At 42.8% G+C, this 12,693-nt stretch overlaps 1 pseudogene; it reads left to right on the top strand.

The window, feature by feature from the left end:
- Window positions 1-11,457: 11,457 nt before the first annotated feature.
- Window positions 11,458-11,768, top strand: LOC119231353 (protein mago nashi homolog; annotated as a pseudogene).
- Window positions 11,769-12,693: the final 925 nt, after the last annotated feature.

Consider the following 12,693-nt stretch of genomic DNA (forward strand, 5'->3'; position numbering starts at 1 on the left):
AACTGAAAGCTGTGTATGTCAGTGTTTTACTTTTTTGAACTCTGGCTGTTTAGAGCAACTTAGTTTATGCACAACAAACAAAAGTAATCTTCCAGTGCCTATATGTAGATACAATTTAATAGTAAAAGTATAATGTCAGGATAGAATTATTCAGTCTATTCTGCAAAGTGACAATATTTTAGAAACAAGTTGAAGAATGTTACAATATATTTGAAATGGTCAAGACAGTTTGTTGCATATCTCAATAATAGAAAGGTTGCTATTGGAAGATGTAAAGCAACCAACCCATTCTGAGCAGGTTTATGAACGGTTCTAGCAGCCACATGTTCTTTGCCATGGTTTGTAGTCGCTCCAACACTCCTCCGTACACTCCACTCCTCCACCGTTAACACCGCACTACCACCACACCACACTCTGCTGCACCACCCTTATATTATCAGTCTTTTAGCGCAGGTGTACCCACTTCAGGTGCCCGCCATCAGGCATGCACCCAGGATCACAGGGCTCTCTCATCTATCCTGATGGTGGAAGGGCAGAAAAGCCTGATACCTTTTACCTTACCCTACAGTCCACCCCCTCAGGGTTTTCTGCCATATAGTCTACATAGGTACAATTTTTTAAAGCAAACATAAACAGTGCAGCCATGGACCACAAAAGCAAATACATCACAACATGACTAAACTTAATTTTCCTAGGGGCGGAAAGACAGAGAAGTTACCGGTACCAGCAATGGGAGATCCCTCCCATCGGGCAATATACATGCCAATTTGGCATCCGAAGACAATATTGTAGCTGGCATCAGTGGCCTTCCAGGGCGTGAATACCACACTTGCTTTGCCAGTGAAGAGGCATCAGTGGGTTCTACATGCAGCAGGAGTGGAGAGCTCATAATAGGCCACAGAGTTATTACAAATGTACCCTTGAGGATTGCCCGCTGATCTGCCACTCCAGGGTGGGTAACACGCACCCGTGGCAGCCACTGCGCACTCACCCATGGTTTTATCTGTAAATCGGCCCCCAGGCCACGACCCCAAGGGGCTATCAGAGCCACCCACCGCATGTGGGGAGCCTTTACTGTCCAGGGCCATTCCCAGTCCACAGTCTTCCCTGGGTCCACTCCAGTTGGGGCTGGCAATAGGATGTTGCCCTGCTGTCCAAGTCCCGGTTTTAATAAGACGTCTGACGTCTTTATTTGTAATTGGATGGGAGCAGCGGCACGATGTAGCAACGCCTCCACTGGAGCCAGGCTGCCTCTCCTGCTCCTCTCATTCAATGTCTGCAACACCTCCCATAGACATCGGCTCCACCCAGCCAGCGTCTGAGTGGGGGCAGTGGCTCTTAGTCCTTGCTTCAGTAGGCCATTATACCTCTCTATAATCCCTGCAGCTTTGGGATTATAGGGAGTGTGAAACTTCCATTCAACACCCATGTTCTTGGCCCACTGCTGCACCCGGGCTCCTGTAAAATTAGTCCCTTGATCACTCTCCACTACCAGCGGACGTCCATATGCAGCACATAGGCATGCCAGTGCTGCCAACACTGCCTTTTGGTCCGCATGTGGAGCAGGGTAAGCTGCCAATAACCCGGTAGCAGTGTCCACACAGGTGACAGCATATTGTTGTCCATCGGAGCGAGGTAGTGGTCCAATGATGTCAATCTGCCAGCGTGTCAGGGGTACCTGCCCCCGCAACACCTGGCCTGTAGATGCAAAAGGTCTCCAGGGGTAAGTCCTAGAACATACTACACATGTTTCACATGCAGTCTGGATTTCTTTTAAAGTTACAGGTAGACCCCAGGCACGCACAGTGGCCCACATTGTCTTCTGTCCTGTGTGGAGCAAGCGTCTGTGTAGCCACTGTGCAACATCCTGCCCTGGAGCAGTTTCAAGCCATCGAACCCGGGCTAGGGTATCTGCCTCATCGTTGCCTGGTGAGGCTAATGGGGCATGTCCTGTGACATGATAAACAGTCACCTGCTACTGATGCCCCAGATCCCATAGATCTTTCCATAGGGCCTGGCCCCACAATGGCCGATGCATAACTGTCCAGTCATTTAAATTCCATGTGGAAATCCACAGTGTCAGACCCTTGTACACAGCCCAACTGTCAGTACAGATTACTAGAGGGGAAGGCTCATGTGCCACCACCATCCATACTGCTCGCAGTTCAGCCCATCGGCTGCTCTGTCCCGTCCCGGTTTTGAACCAAATAGTGTCTGTTTCTGGGTGTACAGCCACCGCTGTCCAAGAGGCTGGCTGGCCCCGGCTGGAACCGTCCGTATACCAGGCCTCTGCTGGAATCGGTGCTCGACACTCCTTGTAGGGACTAGCTTCAGGTTCGGCTTCTATACAGGCTTCTGAATTTGGTTCCATACTAGTATATGTCACAGGACCAAGAACCTCCTGCAACTCCACCCTTAAGGGGCTAGTTGACAGGGTGCAGCGCTGTTCTAAGTATGCCCCCCACTTTGCCAAAGTGGGCGTTTGAGCAGTGCCACTATGGGGCTTTGTTGTCCAGTCCCGTACCCATCCAGCTATTGGGTAAGTGGTTCTCACTAAGACAGGGGCTGTGGCAGTTATACTTTCTGTGGCTAGTAAGGCTGCATATACCGCAGCTAGCTGTTTCTCAATTAAGGAGTACCTAACCTCAGCCCCCTTCCAGAGTTGGGACCAGAACCCAATAGGCTGTCGTAGCCTCTCTGATTTCTGCCAGAGTCCCCACCCGAACCCTTCCTGAGTAACATGCACATCAAGCTCACAGGGTCGGGCTGGGTCAAAAACCTGCAAGTCCTGAGCAGTCTTTATAGTTCGTTTGGCCGTGGCAAATGCTGTGTCTGCCTCAGCTTACCAATCCCACCTGGCTCCCTTACATATTAACATATACAAGGGTCGTAAGAGCTGGGCCATGTGAGGTATAAATGCCCTCCAGTAACCCAGCAGACCCAGAAAGGCTTGCAGCTGCTTCACTGTGGTTGGAGTGGGGTAAGCTTGAACTTTATCTATCACCGCTTCAGGGATAACCTTTGTCTTACCCAACCAAACAACTCCCAGGAACTTAACTGACAGTCCAGGCCCCTGCAGTTTGCTTTCGTTGATTGCCCAGCCGCATGTTTTCAGGTGTGTTAATAAGAAAGGTACTGCCTTTTCCAGATCTGTAAGAGAGTCACTTGTCAATAAAATATCATCAATATAATGGTATAAACGCACTGAAGATGGCCTTTCCCACCGGGCCAAATCTGCTGCCACCAGCCTGTGACACAGAGTCGGGCTGTGCAGGTATCCCTGTGGCAGCACAGTGAATGTCCACTGCCGGCCTTCCCAGGTGAAGGCGAATTGGTCTTGACTTCCTGGGGCTATATCTATCGAAAAAAAAGCATTTGCCAGATCGGCTACAAAATGGTACATTCCCAGCTCGTGGCTCAGACGATCCATCAAATCTGCCACTGAAGGCACTGCAGCATGCAAGGGGGGAACTACCTTATTCAATTCACGATAATCTGCTGTCATGCGCCAAGAGCCATCGGGCTTCTTCACCGGCCACACTGGCGAATTGTAGGGGCTGTGGGCAGTACGCACAATGCCCACTTTCTCCAGCTCTGATATTGTGCCTGTAATTTCTTTGTAGCCTCCGGGCAACCGATATTGCTTGGTATTAGTCACTCGCCTAGGGACTGGCAGTTGTAGGGGCGGATGCTTAGCGTGTCCTCTCACCACTGCCTTTACCACTCGCACTCTAAGGCGAAACTCTCCGACTGGTTTCTAGCCATAAGCCACGTAGTACATCCACCCCCAGGATGTACTCCGGGATGGGCGATACATACACTTTATACTCTTTAGGGGGTAATCGCCCAATCCCCAGAGATAGTTTTACTGTTGTCACCTTGACACTCTGGCCTCCATAGCCATCAATATAACAAGTAGACCCATGAAATCCTTCCGGATTTCCATAGAGCAGAGTACATTCTGCTCCTGTGTCTACTAGCGCTAAAACCCTTTGTACGTTAGTCGGGGACCAGTGGATGGCAAGCTCCACATGTGGCCTCCGGTCCCCGCCCGTCCCCTGTGGACGGGTTCCTTGGCCCTCACCCTATTCAAAGGATATCAGGCCATCACCCGAGGACGGGGTCGGCAGCAAGTGGTCTTCCAGCCGCAGGGCGCGCGCCTGAGGCCTGGGGCTTCCAGGCTCCCCCTGAGCAGCAGTCCTTCTCATGGCTGTGAACCTCTGGTCTTCTCGCAGCTGCTGCCATAATTCCAATAAATATGCATTGGGCTGCGCGTCTATTTTAGTGCTATCTACCCCCGCTCTTATTAAATCCATCCACATTTGTTTACGGGTGACTTTTATAGGTTCTGGGATGCCAAGAGGCCTCCTTGCCCTCCTTGGCATTCCTTTTGACCTTTCTGCAACTACCCGTATTCCTTTCTGAGAGCGCCGGCTCTCAACTTCTCCCAAGCTGGCTATCATGGTGGTGACGTCATGTATCTGACGTCCCACATAGGGTGCTAGTACTGCCATGAGAGATCCAAATGTAGATGAGGGGGCATTCTTTAATACCAAGTCTCTCATCCCTGCTGTGAAATGCTCGTCGTCAGGACCACGCGTATTCACATTAAACATGGCCTGCCACATCCCCAATGCCCGAAGTACCTGCACCAACTCGGCGTACGTCTGCCATCCGCTTACTGTCTCCAGCACGTCTCCTGCATCTGCCCATACTGTCCGTATGGCAGCCATTATCCACTCCAGGAGGGTGTGGTCGCCCTGGCCATACCGCCGGCTGTTCTGCAGCCTCTGTCGCAAGGATGGGTGTGAAGTCACGGAGGCCAGACTCTCCATCTCTTGAGCCGTGCAAATAATCCCATCCACCCCCAGGTCCCATAAACGTAGCAGCCAGGCTGCCAAGGGTTCCCCTGGTTTCTGGCGGAACTGTTTGCCCAAGTCCACCAGTTCCGCCTGGGTGTAAGGTCGGTAGGTAGTAAATTCCAGCATCTGTGGTGGTCCCGCAGCCAGACCCCCTGGGGCCATAGGTCGCTGCCACTTCATTTTCTGAGTCACCACCGGGCGGGCCCGGAGCATGGGCCCAGCCTCCTCCTCCTCTCCAGAGGAGTCCGGCATCTCCGGGATCGTGGGTGGGTTTACCACCGCCGGTTGGGACTCAGGCAAAGGTTTAGCCTCCCTCTCCTCCTCTCCTGGGCAGGGGTCTGGCATCTCTGGAGTCGCAGGCTGGTTTGCCACCACCGGCTGTGATTCGGGCCAAGGGCCAGCCTCCCTCTCCTTCCTTCCTGAGACGGAGTCTGGCATCTCCGGAGGGGTGGGTCGGTTTCTCCGAACTTCTTCCTCCAGAATCCTCGCATGTTGTTGCTGTATCCGCATCTCTTCTCGCATCTCTTCTCGCATCTCACCCAGTACTTGCTGGATCCTAGATTGCTCTTTCCGCCTGGACTCTCGCAGAGCCGTGAGAAACACCCATCCCACGGCTCCTGCCGCCTCGCGGGCACTGCATCCACTCAGGGTTTCTTCTATTTCATACAGGGCCTGTTCCAACTGCCCCGGGGATCCATCTACCTCTGGCCATTCCTGGGGAGGTGCCCACTGGGCGAGGAGGTCGGCCACCGGGTACCATCTGCTCGTGGCCGGCCATCCAGGGATCCCTCTCCAGATTTCAAAGGGTTTCGTCTGCGTAAAGCTGTCCTGCCTCGAACCATCCTGCCGTCTACGCCAGTTGTAAAGCAACCAACCCATTCTGAGCAGGTTTATGAACGGTTCTAGCAGCCACATGTTCTTCGCCGTGGTTTGTAGTCGCTCCAACACTCCTCCGTACACTCCACTCCTCCACCGTTAACACCGCACTACCACCACACCGCACTCTGCTGCACCACCCTTATATTATCAGTCTTTTAGCGCAGGTGTACCCACTTCAGGTGCCCGCCATCAGGCATGCACCCAGGATCACAGGGCTCTCTCATCTATCCTGATGGCGGAAGGGCAGAAAAGCCTGATACCTTTTACCTTACCCTACAGAAGACTTGGATAAGGTTAATTTATCTTGAGGATAACTCACTGAGGAAATCCATAGTTTGATCTCCAGATTTGCACAGGCATGAGCTTATAGAATTCTCCTTAACAAACAATGGAAATGACATGTTTAGATATCATATGCTCTATTATTGTATCATAAACCCAGAGAATAAAAATGCTATATATAGTTGCAATGATAGCTGAGAAATTTTGGTCTTTATGAATAACCAAAGGAATAACTATGCATTGTGGAACTATAACAGAGAAAGAACTTCAAATGCCTGTGCAATTGTATAACAAATGTTTTTATGCCTTTGGTCTCATGAAGAATCACAACTCTACATTTGCAGGGTAACATATCATTTTCAAAGTGCTTTCCCATTGACTTGGAAGTGTGATTACCAGATAAGCCATTTAAAATATGGGAATCATGAATATTATTTCAATTATAAAGAAGAGGTCTATCAACATTAAGATTCACCTGAGATTATGTAGCAAAGTCATTTATGGGCCATACCTCACTTTACTGGCAAATGAGCAACCAAGGACTTGATTAAGAATTAAGAAATTCTGCTCAAATTTCTTAGTAGAAAAAAATTAAGTGACTCATTAGAGATTGAGAAAAGATTAAAAACTGCAAGAGATGAGGAACTGGGAAAATAAAAAGAAGTTGTGTTACCCATACAAAGAACCAAAACAGAGCAAAACAAATATTATATGTCCGAAGAGGTACTCACCCTCAGGAGTTATCAGAGAAAACACTTGACACTCACCTCCAATAAAGTGACCCCAACAGGATGGTCCTTATTTCCAAGTTTTCAGACATATTCTCAGGTTAGGATCGCAGGTCAGTAGGTTTCTCACCAGTTGGCAAAAAGTCTCCATGTACAAGCCCTCAAATCCAAAAGAATTCAAAACTTAAATTTATCTTATATAATCAGAACTGATAATTCCTCAGAAGGGCATCTCTCCATATTAAATTTTTAATAATGCTTTCTATGACTTGAGGTGAGTCTGTGTATGTGTTCCCATATTACTTAGATTTACAGTGTGAAAAGTAAATGCAACATTTAACACTTATCCACTTACCCACTTACCCACTTACTCAATATTTCCAACATTTCTCTGTATCACTGAATACTCATTTTTGTTAATTTAATGTTCATATATTTTCCCACTATTTAGACAGGACATAATTTTGACAAAAAATCATATTTTAAACCTGTATCTTATTTCCATTTTTATCAATATAAATTATGCTTCAGTGAGCATCTTGTGGGAAATTATTCCCTAGGACAAATGATAGGCAATAAAATTATATGGTCAAAGGTTTGCACATTTTAGCATTCTTGATGAAAATGTTCAAATTATCTTCCAAAAGGTGGTGTCAATTTAGACTTCTATCATCAGAAAATGAATATATCTATTTCCTCACTTGATCTGACTATATGGAGTAAATCATGTATCTCCATTCCAAATGCATATGTTGAGTTCCTGATTATCAGTACCTCAGAATATGACTGCATTTGCAGGAATTATCTTTACAGAAGTAATTAAGTTAAAATGAAGTCATTAGAGTAGGCCCTAATACAATTTGACAATGTCATTATAAGAACAGGAAATTTGGTCAGAGACATGTACCGGGAGAAGAAAATGTGAAGAATCAAGGAAAACACAGCAATCTCCAAGTCAAGAAGAGAAGAGGATCCTGGAAGAGATCCTTATTATTAGATGCAAACTTATGTTGTTTCCTGTTCTTAGCTATTGTGAATAGCATTTCAATTAACATGAGGCTGAGTATATCTCTTCGAATTAATGTTTTAGTATCCTTTGGGTAAATACCCAGAAGTAGGTTAACTAGATCATATAGAATTTTTATTTTCAATTTTTATCAATTCATTTAAATGATTAACAATATATAACCTAAGTACTGTGTTATCTACATTTTCATAACATGAAAATTGAGACACAAAATATAAAGTGCCAGAATGAAAATCCATCCCATCTCACCCCAAATACCAAATGTATACTTAAAAGAACATTAGTTACAACAGCTAACATTTATTAATTCTCAATGTGTTAAGAGACTTTGAAATAGGTTACATGGAATTGACTCATTGGAACCTTATAATAATTTTCTGAGGTGGATTATATTGAAAAAAATTGAAACATACAAATAAAAAGTTTTATGCATAGTGTCAAATATCTGAGAAATAACAAGGCTAGAAGAAAACATGCAGAGCCTTTTGTGGTAGTCTGGAAAAAACAGTTTATTTATTATATCTTTGAAATAGAGTAAGAACACTCTCTTCATTTTTCCCCAAATTTTCTTAGTTTTTAATATTCTCGGTCCTATGTATAAATTCGAATCATTTATTTAAATGTTTAAATTTAGTGATGATTTTCCAGACTTTAGAAATAATGCATTTGTTTTTATTTAGCTCCCAAAAAGATTTTATTGTCAGAAATATTACAAAATAAGATATCAGTTGACAGGTATTCATTCTGCATTTTTATATTAAAAACAAAAGTAGTGAAAAGATAGCTATTTCCTGTTTTGGAAATCATTAGCAGAAGCATCATCTCACTGTATACAAAAGATGGTAATTAGAGTTGCCTTATGTCTTTGTTTGAAATTTATGAGGATTGACCCACTGTAGGGGGCAGGGTAGGCACAGTGCAGGTTTTCTATGATCCTAGCAGACCGGGTAAAGGAGGAGTCCTGGAGCCCTCAGTGGCTTTTACAAGCTTTTATTGGGATTTACCAGGCGTACACAGGCAGGGGTGCAGCAAGTCTTCACTCTTTCTGGGCTCTCTGGCCTTCTCTCACATTCTCTCTGCTTCTCTCCTCTTCCGTTCCTTCTCTGCTTCTCTGCTGCTTCTGCTGGCGTCCCCGTGATGCCACACTTAAAAGCCCAGTCTTAGCCCAGGTGAATCCCATCTACATATGCCCACACCCTACTCCAGGTGCCCGCCATCAGGCATGCATTCGGGACCGCAGGGTTCCCTCATCTATCCTAATGGCGGGAGGGCAGAAAAGCCTGATAATTTTTACCTTACCCTACACCCACAAAAACTGCATTTTGTTTTTTATGCTTCAGCCTAACACTGTGAATATGACTATGCAAAATGTGGAAGATGTCCACAGATTTAGATGCAGAACTTGCAACTCTTTCCAAAATTGTGATAATTATGCATTATTATACCTCAACAAATTTGTCTACCAGTTGATTAAACTTCAATATGTGTACCTACAATGCTTTTAGCCAATGAATATTCAGAAATTTACTGAATACATGTTGCTAGGTATGTGAACTATATTGCCATCAGCATTTTACAAGCTATAAAAGGAAACACAAATTGCATTCATGAGAACATCACTAACCACAAAGAGTCAGGTTTAATAAAGGTGTTAGGGGTAGGATTTATGTAAGAATTTGCACAAAGCCCAATGATAGATTGATCCCAGAGATCTCTTACAGGTATATTGTATAACTTAGTGAATGCATCTTTTTAAGATAAAAAAGTATTGAGCTACAAATGCAGAAGCTATTAAGAAGAGTAACAGGCAATAGTAGTTATAATTCACATAAGTTCCTATAACTATCCAACACATGACATATATTTCTTTTAATTAAAACATGGTAGAATGCAGGAATTTGGTAATCTGTCTCTTAATGCTCATAAGCTCAGTAGCAATAAAGTTTGCTAAATACTAAGTTTGAGAAAATGCTGTGCAGGCAGATGGTGACTATGAGCCTCAAGTCTCTCCCAGAGCTGCAAACAGTACCATCTGCCGCTCTGCTGATTTCCTTTCTGTTCATTGGTATCAAATTTAATGGGGGATCACACTTTACATTCTAATTTCACACCCTGGTCACAACGGTGAGAGCTCTTATCTCCCTCAAAGTAAACGTGTTCAAGTTAATAAGGAATTTTGTTCTTCCTTAAAAAAACAGTAAGAGACTTCTCTCCCTTCATGATAGAGTAAAAGAACCAGCTTTACCCTCTACTTGAAGCACACTTGAACACTTCAATAACGAACACCACCTTTCTAGACATTGAACACTAGGCAACAAAGACAGATCCTGAGAGACAAAAAATAAATGAAATGCAAACTTCTCCCAGCCTACTGCTTTGACAGAGCTTCCTGGTCAAGGTGCATTTATAGAAATCCTAGATGAAGCAGAGCAGACTCCCTGAGTTACAGAGAGAAACCTGAGTCTGAGGAAAACAAGGAGAGTAGAAATCAGAGGAAAAAGTACTAGGCGATGTCTTTCCATTTCTTTTTGTCTTATTTTATTTATTTTAAAATTGTTTTATAGTTTTCTTTGTATAGGTCCTTTACCTCTTTTGTTAGGTTTATTTCCAAGTATTTGATTATTTTTGTTTGTTTCTATTATAAAAAGGATAGTTTTCTTGATTTCTTCTTCTTCAGATTTATTGTTGGTATATAGGAAAGCTACTGACTTTTGTGCGTTGATTTTGTATCCTGCTAGATTATTAAACTGGTTGATCAATTTTATTAGATTTTCTGTGGAGTTAAGATAAACTCATGCCATTTGCAGCAACATGGATGGAGCTGGAAGGGATCATGCTCAGTGAAATAAGTCAGAAAGAAAAAGAAAGATATCAGATGATCTCACTTATAGCAGGAATATAGAGGATTCAAATAAGGGATCAGAAAAAAAAACAATTATAATAAAGTGAAAATCAAAATCAACAGGCAACTATAAACCAGAGACATTCTGCACGGGGGGAGAAGGCAGCAGGATCAAAACAGGAGTGGGAAGAGCACAAGAGACCATGGTGATAGTTCACAGATGAATGGGTGGTGGGAATTTTATGGGAACTATAACCAAGATGAAAATGCATACATTGTACAAAAATGAATTATGTAAAAAAATTATAAAATAAAAAAAGAGTGCTAGGGATGACAGATATACAGAGATAACTTTAGGTAAAAACAGAAGATTCACTTCAAGTATTTGGCACAGTACCCATCAGAAACCTGTGTGAGAAAACATCAGTGTCCTGGGAGAAAACCATCAGAAAAACTTTAAGGTAATAGTGTAGGCTTAGAAATAATGCCCATCTATTTCTCACAAGTTAGACTGAAAAACCACATGATTCACATGACTTTGTGGTAGGTTACATAGAATAACAAATAGAATAACACTCTAACAAATATTAAAAGTAAGGTCAAAAGGGGTAAATTGTTTCCAATGAAGTACTTCCAAGGTCAACTCAAGAACATTCCTAAGAATAAAAATGTCACATTGGCCAGGCCTTTCCTGTGGTAAAAATGGCAATTGCCAATTATTTCTACCTGCTACTAATTAGGGCACAATGGCAAGTATGGATGAGTTAGTTTCTGGAGTGTGAGTTTTGACTGGATGGAAGGCTTACGTATGCCAACAGCAATTATAAAAATTATGACATGATCAGAAAAGAGCCTTATGTACATAGGAGTACAATGGAAGCACTGAAGAGAATTAGTGATGACAGTGAAATTACAAAATAAGATGATGCTTTGTGGCCTCCCCCTGACAGGGTTGACCAATTGGAGCTTGAAATTGTAACTGGAGATGAGCACATTTCTTTCACCACATCCTAAATAGATTCTCATACTGATGTAAATCAGTGAAAGGATCCTAAAGGCCTTCAAGTATTTTACCATTTTGTACCAGACCTGAAATAGTTTTTAGTCTTATCGGATTACATTTTAAGATTAAACCACCTAGATTATAATTTTTAAATTGTTTTTATATTTAATTATGGGATAGGTAAGAGAAGGCTTGTCATTTATAGTATTGGTATTTTTATGAATGTGAAACAAAATTATTTTTGTATGCAAAATGAAAATAAGAAAATACATAAACAGGCTTAATGGTTATCTTCATTTTGGTTCAAGTGGGTTGGGAAGTCCCCACACACACATAAAGTCTGTAAATAAAAGCTGTCTTTTACTGAAATTTGCTCCAATAAAACATATCAAAGCCTGAAAAAAATAATAAAAATGTACCCAGGACTCAGATAAACTTCCTAATGTCTGCCATACAAACAAAACCTGGCAGAAATATATAAAAAAAAAAAAAAGCAGAAAAATAATGCAGAGAAAATCCAAATAATTGAAACTGGTATAAATATCAAGAGAAGGTCAATTTTTTTAAAAAAGATTATTAAATTGATTCCCCAAATGTTCAAAAATTTAAGTCGATGGTTCAAGTGTTCTAGTTGCACCATCACTGAATAAAAATTTTGCCAAGAATTTAAAGAAAGTCAAATAGAGGCAGGACTTTCAGACAACAAATCTCTACCAAATGAAAAACTAATTGACAACAAAAATCAAGAGAGTTTTGCAACAGTGTGATAAATGTTTGTGATTGCAAACCATTGACCTCAAAGTAAGAACAGCATCTGTGTTATTTTATCTACTTCTGCATCCAATATTTTCTCAGTATGGTTATTAATGAGTTTTATCACATTGGGACTTTCATAAAGATTGAAAGAGACTCACTAAAGTTGGAGTAGGTGATATACAAGCTCAATGATGTGATCAATAAATCAACAGAAATTAAATCATCTTATATGCATATCAGAATGGGATAAAAAGGGATTTAAATGTTCAGAGTCAAAAGTCTGCGCAAGACCATCAAGCACACCAAAATATCTG

The sequence above is a fragment of the Talpa occidentalis genome, unplaced genomic scaffold, assembly GCF_014898055.3.
Source record: "Talpa occidentalis isolate TD23 unplaced genomic scaffold, MPIMG_talOcc4v2.1 talOcc4.7, whole genome shotgun sequence".
In the NCBI taxonomy this organism is placed as follows: Eukaryota; Metazoa; Chordata; class Mammalia; order Eulipotyphla; family Talpidae; genus Talpa; species Talpa occidentalis.